Genomic DNA, 15,376 nt, shown 5'->3' with positions numbered 1-15,376 from the left:
GAAAGAAAACGATATAGTTGGCACCCCTGAGGCACTGCACGGAGGGCCTTCTGCACAGTGCCTGGGACCACGAGCCCGCAGTAAAGGGCACACCCCCCTCAGGACGCTGGAGAAGGGGCTTCAGGCATCTTGCAGATGGATAGCGGACAGATGTTCACTCATTCAAGACATCACCTCTGGAGCACCTGCGGTTTGCAAGCATTGTGCTAGGGCCAGGCCACAGCCCAGTGGGAGAGACAATGGGGCCCAGAGGGGGGCGTCCAAGTCAGACCCAGCAAGCGGTGGGTGGGAGGGAGGGCATCCTTGCAAGCAGCCCCCTGAATGGAGGGGGCCGGGACCGAACTTGGAAGGATTCCTACTGCACTTGGTATTTAGAACAGGGAGAGGCCGCTTTCCTCTCTCTGCCTTCTCTCCTTTTCCTTCCTTCCTTGTCACCCCATTTCCACACTATCTCACTGAGTCTGCCTCTAGGGAGACACTAATCCCTGCCCTCCCAGGACCCAGGGTCTCCCTGGGGCTGTGAGGCATCTCCACTGCCCCTCCCTCGTCTGCTGCCCTCTGATCTGGCCTTGACCTCCCTCCCCAGATTAGGGGCTGGTCTGGAATTGAGCACACACCACGGTGAAATGGTGGGCAGTCACAGCTGGTCAGTCTGTCTTTCTGTCCCTTCTCATCCAAAGATTCAGAACAGTACCCACTATAAAGGGCCTTCTTCCCAGTATTCCAAGCATCACCATGTGGTCTGATTTCGTTTTTCCTCCCAATGGAATTGGACTTGGTTCTGGAAACATGATGCATTTTATTCAGTATTTTATTGACTAAAAGCATCTCTCTGGGATCAAGAGATCTTTGGAAACCCACAATGTTCAAGGAAAACATTCAGTCGTCTTAGACACATCCCTGTCATTTGCCTCTGGACTTTTTATTCCTTTAGCCCAGAATAATATTTATTCTTTGCTTCATCTGACTGAATCACAGTGAATATTTATACCTTGAGCCAAGCACACAGCAGAGGATGCGAGGCTTGGGGGATTTTTGCAAAGCTGTGCTGGTTAAGGGTCTTGCAATTCTCCCAGAAGTTTATTGTCCTGGTGTAAATCTGACTCGGAGATTTCTCACAGCTCTCCGTTCTCAAAAGCTTCTCATCCTCTGGCACTTGGACCCAAGCATTCGGCTATTTGACAGCCGGATAAGCACGTGAAGGGCACTGCCCTCCTGCCCCCTAGGGTCTGGCCCCTCTGCCGCCGTGATCAGAGGTTTGCGGCCAGACCTTGGCTTCCCTTCCTTCCCAGCCCCCAGCTTCCATCCTGTCCCTGCCAGAGATTTAAGGAGAAAGAAGCTCAACCGACTTGGTTTTCAGCTTGTCTGTCCACTCTAGGGAGGAAAGGAAGAGTCAGCTTAGCGGGGGAGGCCAGGGTCAGCCCTCGCAGGGTCTGGCATCCGGCCGGCCTCTGGGGTCCAGCCCCTCCGTCTGTCTGGATGTTCCTCATGGTGTCTGAGGCCTTCTGCCTAGGGTGCCCGCTGTTTGTGCAGCCTGAGAACAGACCTGCCCCTCCTCACTCTGCCTCAGGAGCCTCCCTCAGACTAGGAATTCTAGAAACACGCTTTCTGTAAAGCTGAATGAGTGAAGGAACCCGCAACAGGGTGGAGAGCTGAGATTGCCGGGCTGTATCTGAGGAACAACAAACGTGACCTTTCTTGTTCTCAGCCTCTGCATTTGCCTGGAGCTCTGCTTAATTCAACTTTTTTTTTTTAATGGGGAGGGGAAACACTCCACTTTCTCAATCCAGTTAAAGAGGCATCTGTATGCCACTGGGCTGGGCTCACCTGTCGAGCTCACAGGATGGGGAAGAATCCACCCTTGTCCCTGCAGAATCTGCCCTCTCGACTGAGGTCCGGAGAAAGGAGGAAATGTGGGGTGCAAGTGCCCGGCCACAGGGGGTGTGTAGCTCAGGGCACAGATACCCTTCTCACCTAGGCCCACCTCCATGCTGTCCCCAGGCCCCCGTGGAGGACTTTGGGGGAGCGTGAGCCTGCGGGAATCATTCTGCAGCTGCATCCCACGCTACAGCACGGGGCTCTGTGAGCGGTGATTTGGGCCCCTCTGCCTGCACCCTACCTCTCTCAGGAGTCTCATTGCCTCTCTGGGACCTTGCATCCAGGTCCTTCGAGGTCTGTACTCTCAAGGTAGAGTGTCGTTCCCATTTTACAGATGAGGCCAATCAGATTCAAAGAGGTCAAGCCGCGTGCCCAGGTTCACACAGTTGGAAGGCTGCAGAGCCAGGCCTCAGCCCTCCGGCCTCAAGGCAGCCTGGCCCTCCTGTTACGCAGTGCTGTCCCCACCACAGTGAGAGGCCTCCTGTGCTGGGGACGCGCCAGCAGGGGTGACAGGAGCAGCAGGGGTGACAGGAGCAGGCGGCGTTCCAGATGGGCCTCGAGGGGTGGGCAGGATTTCAGCAGATGTAGAAAAGGTGGGGGCAGAGTGAGTCAGAGAGACAGGAAGTGCAGGCCAGGCCTCAGGGGAGGCTGATGGGCCAGGAGGGGCCCAGGTCATCTGAAGAGGCAGCCCCTGTGTCTGACCCGCCAGTCCCCTCTGAGGCAGGACAAGCTCCGGAGGCATAGCTCACCATTAGCCAGTGTAACTCCAGCTTTACCAACTGTCCCAGCCAAAGCCTTCGGCTTTATGTCAGAGGAAGGTCACAGTGGCCCATATAACCTCACTCTGCTACACCGCTATGGGCAGCAGCCCTCTCTGAACTGTGGTCTATGCAGCAAGGATCTTTGCAGTAATTTGCAAGGAGAAAAAAAAGTGACTTATGCAAAAAAAAAAAAAAAAAAGGAAATTACTTTATTGGTACCTTTGGGGGAAGGGCAGGGATAGATCTGGTACTTCCAGTAGAGCTTGATCCAGTGGCTTACGTGATGCCATCAGGAGAGAGGCAGCTCTTCGCTCCGCCTCTGCTGAAGGTTGGTTTCATTGTCAGGCCCCAGCAGCTCAAGATTCAGGCCATCCTTCCTGTCGTTAGGTCCAGTAGGGAACGTCTGACCCAAAGATCCTCTGGGAAGGCTCATTTCATGTCATTGCTCTGCCTGGGACATTTACCCCGCCCCAGTGAGAAGCTCGCAAGTCCCACGGCCGCCATGTTGCTAAGCTGGATTTAACCCCCCCACCCCCGGCCCAAAGGTCATGATCTAGGAGTGGGGGAGGGGTGCTACTCCAGAGGGTAATTAGGGTACTCCTTCCAGGAGAAGCGTGCAGAGGAAAGACGGAGAAAAACAGAGGCTCACCCTACACACAATACATTACCAAACCCATTCTACCGAAGTTGCTTCTCGCCTGGTTTGGGGAACCTGGAGGAGAGACAATGACCTTGAAAATGTGCAGCCCTCTCACCATGGCCTGAGGCCAGGCTGGGACACCAGGCCTGCCCGCTAGAGCGGCCAGCTGCTAACCGAGCCAGAGGCTGGGCACAGATCACGCCAAAGGGGAGCCACACTTGCACTTCAGGGTCAGAAGGTGAGCGGTCAAAGCAGGGGGCCAGGACAAGGTGGGATCCGGCCCTCGGCGCCCTAAGCACCCGATCGGGTGGGACGCAGTGTAACACATCCGCCGAAATCTCGAGTTTCCATCTTTTCTCTACAGTGGCGTCACTTTGAAAGGGGCCGGTGGCAGGATCCCTAATTTGCTTTTTTTTCCTTTCCTTCTCTAGCATTCAAATGATTCCAGAGCCCCAATTTTGCCTTGGGCAACCCACGTCCATCCAAGTTAAAAGGACTTCCCGGGCTTCCCTGGTGGCGCAGTGGTTAAGAATCCACCTGCCACTGCAGGGGACACGGGTTCGAGCCCTGGGCCGGGAAGATCCCACGTGCCGCGGAGCAGCTAAGCCCGTGCGCCACAACTACTGAAGCCCGCGCGCCTAGAGCCCGTGCTCCACAACAAGAAAAGCCATTGCAAGGAGAAACCCACGCACCGCAACGAAGGGTAGCCCCCGCTCGCCGCAACTAAAGAAAGCCCGCACGCAGCAACAAAGACCCAACGCAGCCAAAAATAAATAAATAAATTTATTAAAAATAAAAAAGATTTCCCCAGAGAATGTTTTCTCCTGTAAGACTGGCCACAGAAACTACTCTAACAGGGAAGATATAAGCTCACCACGTCATCCCCTACCTGCATCTTCCCTTCTCTGCCTCAGCTGCTGAATTAGGGGCAGCTGGGGTTGCCTGGTCCTCTGTCTTGTGCAAATAAGAGAAAAAAAATAAAACAAGGAACAGTCCTGGGGCAGATGCAGCCCCCCATCAGGGTACAAGGTCTGAAGCAGGGCACACACAGGCTGCATTTCAGCACCCACTGCATCTCACCCAGGAGCCCTTGGACAGGGCACAAACTGAAGAGCTGTCCGTGGCACTTTTGGTAGGTTATAGGAAGGGGAAGGTCCCCGACCCCAGCACACCAGCACCCAGAGGGGAGGCAAAGAGAGGGAGCTGATCCCTCTGGCACGCCCTCCCCAAGGTAAGAGACTCCACCGATGGAGAGAAATATAATTGTCATTAAAACAAATCATCAGGTTTTTTTATTTGGCAGAAGCATGGCACTCTGTAGCTTTCAGTGAGTGGTCACCCTCAGTTTCTCTTTTGAGCCTCTCAACAAAACCTGTCGGGTAAAGGGGCAGGTATTTCTCACTTCCTTTTTACAAATAAGGGAGCTGGGATCTAAGGGGCTGATTTGCTTAGCCTCGTCTCATGGCTAGCAGGAGGCAGAGCCAGAACTATAAGCCAGGCTTGTTGAAATCGAATCCAGGGCTCTTTTATTTGTTTCTATTCTGTGTTAAAATAGAAATATCTGACCTGTCAGGAAATCCTGTTAGCTTTACCTCCAAAGTGCTGCATATCCAGAAACTGACCACTTCTCATACCCTCACTGCCACCATCTCTTGCCTGAATTATTGTAACAGCCTTGTAACTGATCCCTTGTATTTGCCCTTGCCCTGAAGGCTGCTTTCCACACAGCCACCAATTGATGTTCTCTTCTTAAAACTTGAGGACATGTCATGTGTCTGCTTCAAACCTTCCGGTGGCTTCCCTTCTTTCACAGTGGTGCAGAAGCCCACGCCCACCCCCTTCACTGGCCTCATCCCCTGACATTCCCCCTCTGCCCACTCAGCTCCAGCCACCCTGGCTTCCTAGCTGTTGGCTTCCACCGCAGGGCCTTTGCACATGCTGCCTTCTCTGCCTGAACATCCTCCAGCACTGCCGGGTGCTCTCTCTCTCTTCTTCAGGTCTTACCCCAATGTTACTTTCCCAGTGAGGTCTTTCTTGACCACTCCGTTGAAAATGACAGCTCCCCACCACCCCATACTTCCTTTCCTTTTCTCCAGAGCCCTTTCCGCCCGTGTCACTCCATTCATCAGTTTTTCCAAGGTAGAATCGTTCCTGCAGGGCAGGGAGTTTGTCTGTTTTCCCAGCCCTAGAACAAGGCAGAGCAGGTGCTCCCCAAATGCTAAGGGAGTGAAAGACTGAACACACTGCCCTGGTGCGTGAGGCAGCTTGTTGTCCTTTCTTCACAAGGACAGATGCGGTGGTGGTATAATAAGATGCCCTCTGAATAGCAAGTGTGGAGAAAGAAAAGTCTCCCTTCCTGGAGTGGTGGCCCTTTGCAGCCAGTCCCCTGCCATTCAGTTACTTCCTCACCCAGCGCTGAGTAATGTAACCTGGTGACCTTTTGGAGACCCGCACCTGAGAGACTCTTTTGTTAGGGCAGAACCGTATCTCCTGGAACCTTTTCTTTTTCTAATTTTATTTATTTGGCTGCGTTGGGTCTTTGTTGCTCTGCACGGGTTTTCTCTAGTTGCAGCAAGCGGGGGCTACTCTTTGTTATGGTGCGCGGGCTTCTCATCACGGTGGCTTCTCTTGTTGCGGAGCACGGGCTCTAGGGGCGTGGGCTTCAGTAGTTGTGGCTCGTGGGCTTCAGTAGTTGTGGCTTGTGGGCTCTAGAACGCAGGCTCAGTAGTTGTGGCGCACAGGCTTAGTTGCTCCTTGGCATGTGGGATCTTCCCGGACCAGGGCTCAAACCCAAGTCCCCTGCATTGGCAGGTGGATTCCTAACCACTACGCCCCCAGGGAAGTCCTCCTGGAACATTTATTTTAAAATTTTTTAAAAGTTTCTAGGAACCGTGCCTGTCAGAAATCTTCAAACTCCCATTGCTTTGTCCCAACTTGTCAGACATGCTCTGGGGAGAGGAGAATGGTGGTGGAGATGTTTGCACAACTCTGTGAATATACTAAAACCCACTGACTATACATTTTAAATGAATGAATTACGTGGTATGTGAATTATATCTCAATAAAGCTGTTATATATATTTTTTAAAAAAAAAGGATTTTCCAGCTGGACTGGAGTAGAGGGAACATGGAGGGTGAGGGAGTCTATTGCAGCAGTTCAGGGCAGAAATAAGGAAGGTCTGAGTCAAGGCTGTGGTTATGAGGGTGGAGAACAGGGGCCTGAATGTGGAGACGAGGTAGAGCCCACAGGGTTGTGTGTGTGTGTGTGTGTGTGTGTGTATTGTTGTCATTCTCGTTCTCGTTGGAAGGGAGCTAATAACAGCTCGTATTTATTGAGCGCCTTCTGTATGGCCGTGACCCATGGAACATCTCCTCTGTTCCTCACTGTAACTCTCTAAGAAGGGCTGTTTTTATTCTGGGAAACTGAGGCACAGAGGGATTCAGGAATTTGCCAGGCTAACACAGGATGTGGTGGAACTGGAATTTGCACCAAGTGGTTCGACTCTGAAGCCTCATTCCTCTAACCCCTGGCTTCTGGGTGGGTTAGCTGGAGGAGGGGACGTCTCTCTCTGAGAGATGAACCGGTTTGCAAGGCAGAAACAGAGACACAAACGTAGAGAACAAACGTTTGGACACCAAGGGGAGAAAGGGGGTTGGGGATGAATCGGGAGATTAGGATTGACATATATACACTAATATGTATAAAATAGATAACTAACGAGAACCTGCTGTATAGCACAGGGAACTGTACTTCGCTGTACAGTAGAAACTCACACAACATTGTAAAACAACTATACCCCAGTAAAGAAAGAAAGGGAGGGAGGGAGGGAGGGAGGGAGGGAGGAAGGAAGGAAGGAAGGAAGGGAGGGAGAAATACTGTGGGAATCACCAGGCACATATCAGGTGGCAGACAAAGTTTGAATCACCTATATATTAGGACCAAACTGGGACAAGCTAGAGCATTCCAAACTTGGAACAAGGGGTCCTATATAAAATTAATATTTAAACCAAATTATATATAAACTATATATAGTTTTTCAAAAAAAAATAATACTGACGGAGGGGCAAGGATTTGGGGGGAAGGAGACAAGTTTAGCCTGGGACATGATGAATTTGAGATGCCCCTGGGATAGCCAGTAGATATTCCAAGTAACAACGGGTTAATGGAAAAGGAGCTTGAGAGAGGAGGCCAGGAAATGACAGATTTCCACACCATCGGATATATTCGTTCTCCTCGGGAGTGAATGAGAGCACGCGTAAGAGTCTAGTGGGAAGAGGGGAAGAGGAGAGAAACAACGATGGAGACCTGAGGTTCCTGATACTAAGGGTGGGGGGCAGAGGAAGAGCAGCCAGAGAAGGATGTGGTGAACAGTCAGGAAGCAAAGGGAAAGGCTCACCGGGGACTGAGCCCTGGGCACCCAGAAGGGGAGGCTGGAGGTGTCAGCCCTTAGGTGAGGTGAGGACAGGCAGCCACTGGGAGTCAGAGGAGGGACGTTTCAGATCACAGTCGTGGGAGGAGTGAGTGAGGGTGAGGTTAGTAGACGGGGAGCGCAGACCTATGTGAGAACCACTGAAGACAGTCCTCCTACCGGCACCTGGTAGGGAGAGCAGGAGAGAGAGTGTCTAATCCTCCAGTCCTGGATGCCTCCAGACACCAGCTGAGCCCCGGTGGGTGTCTGTATCTGGAGGCTCCCGGGCGGCCCTTCCTGCTGCGAAGAATGCAAATGCTCACGGAAGGATACAGATGACCACGGCCTCTCAACCGAGAGCGAGGAACAGCCGGGGTTTCTGGTTTACTGCTTTGGGAGCATATTCAGGATTTCAACAATATCGAATAGTTAGCTGAGGGTTTTTAAACTGTAGAGTATGTTTATTGTGACACAAAATTGGTTGTAATGGGCTTTGACCAAAGTTTGAATTCTGCTCAGAAAGCCAGCCTGTGCCACTACTCTTTCTTGTTTGTCACGCTTGAGGAAAACCTGATCTCACGTAAAAGCGGCAACTACAGCCAAAATGGCTAGCCAGCCGCCACCCATCACCCCCCACCTGCTCTTAACCTCTGCCGCCACGTCCAAACACTCCACACACAGCCACAATGGCCAGCCAGCCGTCACCCATCACCCCCCACCCGCCCTTAACCTCTGCAAGCTCCTCTCCTCTGCCGCCACGTCCAAACACTCCACACACAGCCAAAATGGCCAGCCAGCCGCCACCCATCACCCCCCACCCGCCCTTAACCTCCGCAAGCTCCTCTCCTCTGCCGCCACGTCCAAACCCTCCACATAGGACACCACCTATCCTTCAGGACCCTTTCACGTCACCGCCTCTAGATAAACACTTGCTGAATGACTGAATGACCTGCCCACCTGGGAGCAGCTCTCCCCACCAGGGCTTTCAGGCGAAAATGGGGGTCGCTTCTCACTATTACCCCAATGAGGGCTCCACCTTTGTTGCTTTTTTTTAGCCCAAGAAGCAAAACCTGGGACTTTCCTGCGGCTAAGGCTCCACGCTTCCACTGCAGGGGGCATGGGTTCGATTCCTGGTCAGGGAACTGAGATCCCTGCACTGAAGGCCGCACAGTGCAGCCAAAAATAAATAAATAAATATCAATAAATAAAATATGATTAAATAAAAATGAAGAAGCAAAACTTTCCAGGGTTGAATTGCTAATCAGCATCTACAGGGTAAAAGTGACAGAGAGTGCGGGTCCTCTCCCCCAGCGGGGGTCTTTCACGGCCCTGCTGCGAACCATGGCCACTGCAATGGCCCAGCTAGGGAGGTGATTCCACTTTTCCTTTGAGGTACTTCTCTCCCCTCCAGCTGCCCTTGAGTGTTTTGGGCGTGAACAGCGTGTGGGGCTTCCTGCCCCTGCCAGAGCTAACCCAGAGGGATAGATTGCTTTTGAAGGACCTGGAGGACCCACGCCCTTCTCCTTCGCCTTGCATCCACTGTTCGTCCCTCATCCCTTCTCCATCTGAGGATGTCTGCTAGGGTCTGGAGGGCAGGTGCGGGGCAGGGCAGCAGCTGGCCAAGGCCTAGAGGGGCTGCTTTCAAACACATTCAAACCCAAATGAACCAACGATAGATAAAACAAACCTTTAAAAAAGGAACTCCCTTAGGACAGCCCTCTGTGGCTCCACAGCTCCTGCTGGCTGCCTCTCTCAAGACCGTGTGCTCTGCTCTCTGGAAGCAGATGGCCTGTTGGAGTTTTCTGGCAAACATTCTGCTACTCTGCTGGGACTATGCGGCCCTCCCCAGTCGCTGCCGGCTGTGCCCGTCCGGGTTGCAGCATCTTGGGCCTGCTGGGCTCGCAGGCCAGGCTAGAAGAGAACACAAAAGCCAGAGCCAGCGGGAGGCGTACGCGCCCCTCCTCACCTCAGGACCCCTGCTGCCGGGAGGAACAGCACAGCTTTGTTCTGTGAAAACCCAGATAAAGAATGACCTGGCCCTAAACCAGCCCAGACTCAGCAGGTCAGTCCCGCCCTCCCTGCTCTCAACCCCTTTGTCAGGAGTGCACTGGGGAAGAGGCAGGAACAGCAGAGGGGCACAGCTGCAGAGATGCAGGGGGGTCCAGCCACCCAAAGCATGACGGGCTTTCAGATGATTCAGGGGACCCTCCTGCTTGCAGAGAGCAAAAGCTCAGGGGCACGGGATGAACTTGAGGGAAGGAGGGTCAAGGCCGAAAAGCCTGGATTACTGACCTGGGGACCACATCGTTCTTCCCTTGGACTCTCCTTCAGCATCTGTACAATGGGCGCATGACCCCTGCCCTGCCACCTCACGTTCCGGCCTCGGCCTCAGCCTCAGCCTTCTCACCTTTGATCTTGCCTGCACAGCTCTCCTCAGACTGACTCCCATTGCTCTCCAGGCCCCAGGGTGGTGGAAAATGCCTCTCCCATAGCTCCCACCCACAGAGAATAGGCCAATTCACCTGAAGAAACACCAGCACCACCTGGTTCCAAATTCCCAGGGAAGAGACTGAATGGCCAGCTGGCTCGCGCTCACCTGGGCGGAGGTGTCCTGCTGAACCACGGGAAGTGACCCAGCACCAAGGGAGGGGAGGGGGTAACATGGCTGGAGGTGGACAGGTGGCTGTGATTAAGGGGGTTATTGTGAACTGGAAGGATGCTCCAAAGCCACGTGCACCTGAGATGCTATGTTACAGAGAGGGATGCGGGAAGAGGGACGATGAGCTGAGGCGTGGACACGCTCAGCTGATGTGACTTTTGGGTGTGGAGTCGGCCGGAGTCCAGAGCCTCGTGCTCCGCAGAGGTCCAGCTGGAGGCGCAGATCTGGGAGCGTCAGTATCCAGGAGGCCATGGGGAGGAGATCCCCCAGGGAGAGAGAGTGGGGAGGGCTGGAGAGGGGCAGCGAGGAACACCAGTGATGAGATGGGCAGAGCTGAAGGAGACGGAGGAGGGGCAGCCGGGGAAGCAGGAGGAAACCGAGAAAACAGGGCAAGATGTAATCCAAAGGAAGACGAGGGAAGGGCTGGTGTTGTCAGAGGTCAGGCTAAATGAAGCCAGAAAGGTGAGCAGCTGGGGGTGGGTGTGCACAGAAAGGCCCTGGGAGGGGTGACGCTGAATCTAGAGGGACAGGTGGGAGATTCTCGGGTGGAACCCAGGCACCCAGGATGAGGAATCGTCACATGCAAAGACACACAGCGGGGGACTTCCCTGGGGGCGCAGTGGTTAAGAATCCGCCTGCCAAGACTTCAGCGTCATTTCCCCTGAACCCCGTGGCCTCCTTTGAGACATCTGTTGACTCAAAGAAAGACACACAGCATGAGAGTTGTGAGTTTAAGTTTTATTCAGGGTCCTGCTGAGGACTATAGCCCAGAGACGCCACTCAGCAGCTCAGAGGAAACTGCTCTGAAGAAAGAGGGGAAAAGCCAGTTTATATATGATTTTTGGCTGGGAAATACTTGCAATCAAGCATACATCCTGGTAAAAGATGACTGCTAGTCACAAGGAACAGATATCTCCAGTTAACGATTTTAGTGCTTTCTTATGTATGGGAAGATGCAAAAATATAGGGTCATGGGAATTCTTCCTGAGAGATACCTCTAACTATCTAGGGGCCCATTTATCCAAAGCACAGGGTGTCTCGTCCTGTTTCTTATCCTGAATGCCTCTCAGGGTGCACAGTTGGTGGGACCGCAGTGGGTTAAGACTTAACCCTTGCAGAACTGGGTGGTGAGCCACATTCTTTGTTCTTTGTTCACGCAAGTGTGCAGGATGGCTGTGAAATAAACTGTCTGCGCGTGAGGAATGAAACGGGAGGAAGGTTCACTTCCTCAATCTGGAAAGACAGACAGGCCTCACGCTCCTCAGCCGGGCTCTCAGAGAAAAGGAGAGATGGGGACAGAAGGCCGACTGACTGCTGCTGCTTCAGGGGCTGCTGAGGCCCGAGAACATCCACTTGGGTTGCCCAAGGCCTGGCAGCGACAGAGCCTAGGCCTCGGACTCCTCCAGCGGGAAGGTCAGACTGCCCAGGCGACATGGCAGGTGCCCTGCACAAGTCCACAGAGCTCCCTGTGCGTGCCCGTGGCCATCCAGGAAGACCCTGTGGGGGACGTCTCGGAGCCTCTGGAGGTGGAGGCAGTGCTCAGGAACAGGAGAGGCAGCGATGACCACCCAGGACTGTGGCCCAGGCCCCTTCTCGTGTTCCTATTCCCCTGAAACCCTCGGGACTCCTGATGAGCCCATGGAATTGGGGGGAGGGGTTCTCCAGAAATAAAAAGTGGACGATCCCCCTCGGGGAGATACAAGCTTGAGGTGAGATTAATTTAGTTTAGGAAAATGATGTTTGTTGTTTCTTTTACATTCCAGTGTTAAGGTTCAGTCGGGAGTAACAGAGATCCTAACTTTTACCCAAAAAAGGTGATTCACTGGAAAGAGGATGAGAAAGCAGCGGGAACCTAAAGATGGAGGTACAGAACAGTGTCCCGGCACTGGAACGCCAACAAGAATCAGCCATGCCCCTTTGCTGGCCTCTGCTTCTTTTCCCCCAGGGGTGGGGCATACCCAGAGCTGACTCCTGTTGATCGCTTACTATGTGCACTTACAGAATGGAGTACTTTACATGCGTTGTTTAATCCTCATGACAACCCCGTGAGCTAGGTATTAATAATATTACCCCCATTTAGCCAATGTCTGATTGAGGCACAGAGAAGTTGAGTCACTTGCTGAAGGTCACACAGCCAGGACATGGAGGGACATACTCTCCAGAGAAACAAGAGGCATCATGAACTGGATGAGCACCCTAGGTGCGTCTCCTACCCCTGGCTAGCCCCCTCCCAATAACTTGACAAGGCACCAGGTAGGACAGGCAGGAAGAAGGCGGACGGACGGGTTATTGTTATCCACCAGTTTACACGACACTTCACACGTGTTCTCATCTCAGCCTCACCACAACTCCCTGTGGAAAAGGAGACCCAGCAACGAAGTGACGGGCCTGGAGCCACTGCCGCTGCTGAGAGCTGGGCCCCGTCCAGGGTCTTGGGGGTGTTTTTTCCTCACCTCAGCCTTGGCAAGCGCAGGGGGTGCTGCTGGCCCCGTTGGTGCAGCAAGGACAGACCGTGTGCAAGGCTTTCCGACCAAGTGGTGTGTTCAAGCTCTCCAGGTCCTGACGCTACAGGAGAGGAGCGGGGTGGGGCCGCAGTGAGGTCTCCGCGCTTAGGGAACTTGGATCCACCTGCAGCGCCTGCCTGAGGGAGCCGCCCTTTCTGTGGCTAGGGCTTTTGAGCTCATTTCCTGTCTCGGTTCTCTCTTCAGGTTGGGGGGAGGGCGGCGGGGGGGGGGCGGGAACGCGCGTCCTTCCACAGAGGATGGGTGTGGCCAGGACGGGGCGGGGCTGCGGAATAGCGGCTCGCCCCGCCCTCCGGGGGCAGGAGGTGATGGGGGGGCACTGCGGGGGCAGTTCTGAGCCTTTGGGTTCCTTTCGCCGAGGCGGCTCCTGAATGGAGGTGCGGGCAGAGAGGCCCGTGAGGCTCTCAGGGGCCCTGGGGGCTGGAGGGCCAGGCCTCTCGGGAAGGGTCACAGGCCCGCGATTGACAGACATCCCGCTTGGAGAAGAGAAGGATAAGGAGCTTTCTGGTCACCAGGGAGCGTGTGCCCAGGCACGTAAGAACCACGCGCTCCCCTTCAGCCCCGTGGATGAGGTCTTTAGAGACCCCTGGGACCGTTCCTTCGCCAGGAGCCGGCGGGGCTTGCACCATGTGATCCCTGAGGGGGCTTCCCACTTCTGACCCCCAGAGCTTCCGTTGAACCCCCTGGACTGTGTGCAGGAAATGCAAGGAGGGGGAGGGAGGGAGACAGACTCCAGGAAGGCTTGTTTAAAAGGGAGCCCTGGGGGCTTCCCTGGTGGCGCAGTGGTTGAGAGTCTGCCTGCCGATGCAGGGGACACGGGTTCATGCCCCGGTCCGGGAAGATCCCACATGCCGCGGAGCGGCTGGGCCCGTGGGCCACGGCCGCTGAGCCTGCACGTCCGGAGCCTGTGCTCCGCAGCAGGAGAGGCCGCGACGGTGAGAGGCCCGCGCAAAAAAAAAAAAAAAAAAAAAAAGTGAGCCCTGTTCCTGCCTACACCTACTAAATGAGAGGCGGGGCCCAGGATCTGCATTTTCACCATTTCGCACTAAAATCTGAGACATACCACACCGGCCCTTGTGCAGTTCCTCAACCACAGCTTCGCCTGCTCTGCCTCTGCCATTCCCCCAGATCTGCACAGTTCTCCCTCCATGTCATTCAGGTCTCTTCTCGAATGTCCCTCAGAGAGTTCTTTCCTGACCTCCAGTTTGCAATGTTTGGGAAATACTTGTACTAAAAAACTATTTGTTGTGAACCTAAAACTGAAATTGAACTGGGCATCCTGTATTTTTATTTGCTAAATGTGACCATCTTGAGGCAGGAGGACTCTGCACCCGCAACCCCCTGAGAGTAGGGCCGTTTGGTAGTTGAAGTTTCCAGGAGCAGCAAACAGGGCTGCAGCTGCCCTCCCTGCACAGCCCTGCCCTGCAAAGAAGGCAGATCCTCTTCTGGGGCCCTCCTGCATATCTGAAGAGGAGTGTGTAGGAACTTCCAGGCTAGGAGTTAAACCTAAGTGCTTTCTTCTCCCATATTCTCCTCCTTGGCCCTGCTTCCTGCCCCAAATGCTCAGGTGTTCTGCCTCAGTCCCCAGGTGATCACACACTGCAATGGACTCTCTAGACAGGCCTGGGTATACTGTACTCATTTCCCCCCACCCTCCATGGGTTCTTTTGGTTGCTCTAATAATGAAATTGATACAAGACAGATTAACAGGAGGAAAAACAATTTAATTTGTATGCACAGAGGTCTTATAGAAATGGGACTCCCAAAGTGACCAAATCAGGATGTCTATATATCATTTTTAGACAAAGAAATAATTATTTGTGAAGCTTTAACAAAGGGCCCGCAGTGCTTGGGGCTGCAGACTAATGAAGAAGTAACAAAGTTTGTTTATACAGCTTTCTTAGCCTTGAATTCCCTGACTCTGGTGATAAGGATGCTTTCTATCCTTTCCTTATAGGGAGGATACCTTCACATGGGAGATTTATTTACCACTTTCAGGGGGAAAGAGGGGAGTTGGAGTGTTTTTCTATGTCATTTTTTTCCCCACTGGCTGTTTCTCAAATAACTTTAATTCAGATAATCAGTATGCCACTGCGATACATCTTGGGGTGGCCCGCTCTGAGCCCCGAAGGGACAGGGAGCCCCTGCCATAGGAAACAGACGCCACAGGGCAGGCTCAGAAATAGACGATGAGCTCCCTGACCTTCACACCAGTAACCATGACAACTTGTGGTTGGGGTGAGTTAGGAGTTGAATTGTGCCCCACCCCCAGTGGGTATGTTGATGTCCTAACCCCCAATGCCCCAGAATGTGACCTTATTTGGAGATAGGGTCTTTACAGAGGTAATCAAGAGGTAACGAGATTATTATGGTGTCCTTATGAGGTGAAATTTGGACACAGACATGTACGGAAGCAAGACCGTAAGAAGACACAGGGAGAGGACAGCCATGTACAAGTCTAGGAGAGAGACCTGGGACAGATTCTCCCTCCCAGCCCTCAGAAGGAAC

The 15,376-nt window shown here is 53.5% G+C and overlaps 1 protein-coding gene across 1 annotated transcript in view; it reads right to left on the bottom strand.

Moving 5' to 3' along the window:
• Window positions 1-9,444, bottom strand: part of LBR (lamin B receptor) — an 85,780-nt gene extending 76,336 nt beyond the window's left edge. Inside the window, exon 1 of the mRNA XM_059997709.1 lies at window positions 9,375-9,444. The gene's annotated coding sequence lies outside the window, so the exon portion shown is untranslated. The remainder of the gene's footprint in view (window positions 1-9,374) is intronic.
• Between the last annotated feature and the right edge of the window lie 5,932 nt (window positions 9,445-15,376).

The sequence above is a fragment of the Delphinus delphis genome, chromosome 1 (assembly GCF_949987515.2).
Source record: "Delphinus delphis chromosome 1, mDelDel1.2, whole genome shotgun sequence".
In the NCBI taxonomy this organism is placed as follows: Eukaryota; Metazoa; Chordata; class Mammalia; order Artiodactyla; family Delphinidae; genus Delphinus; species Delphinus delphis.
This window is presented reverse-complemented; position numbering and strand designations above follow the sequence as displayed.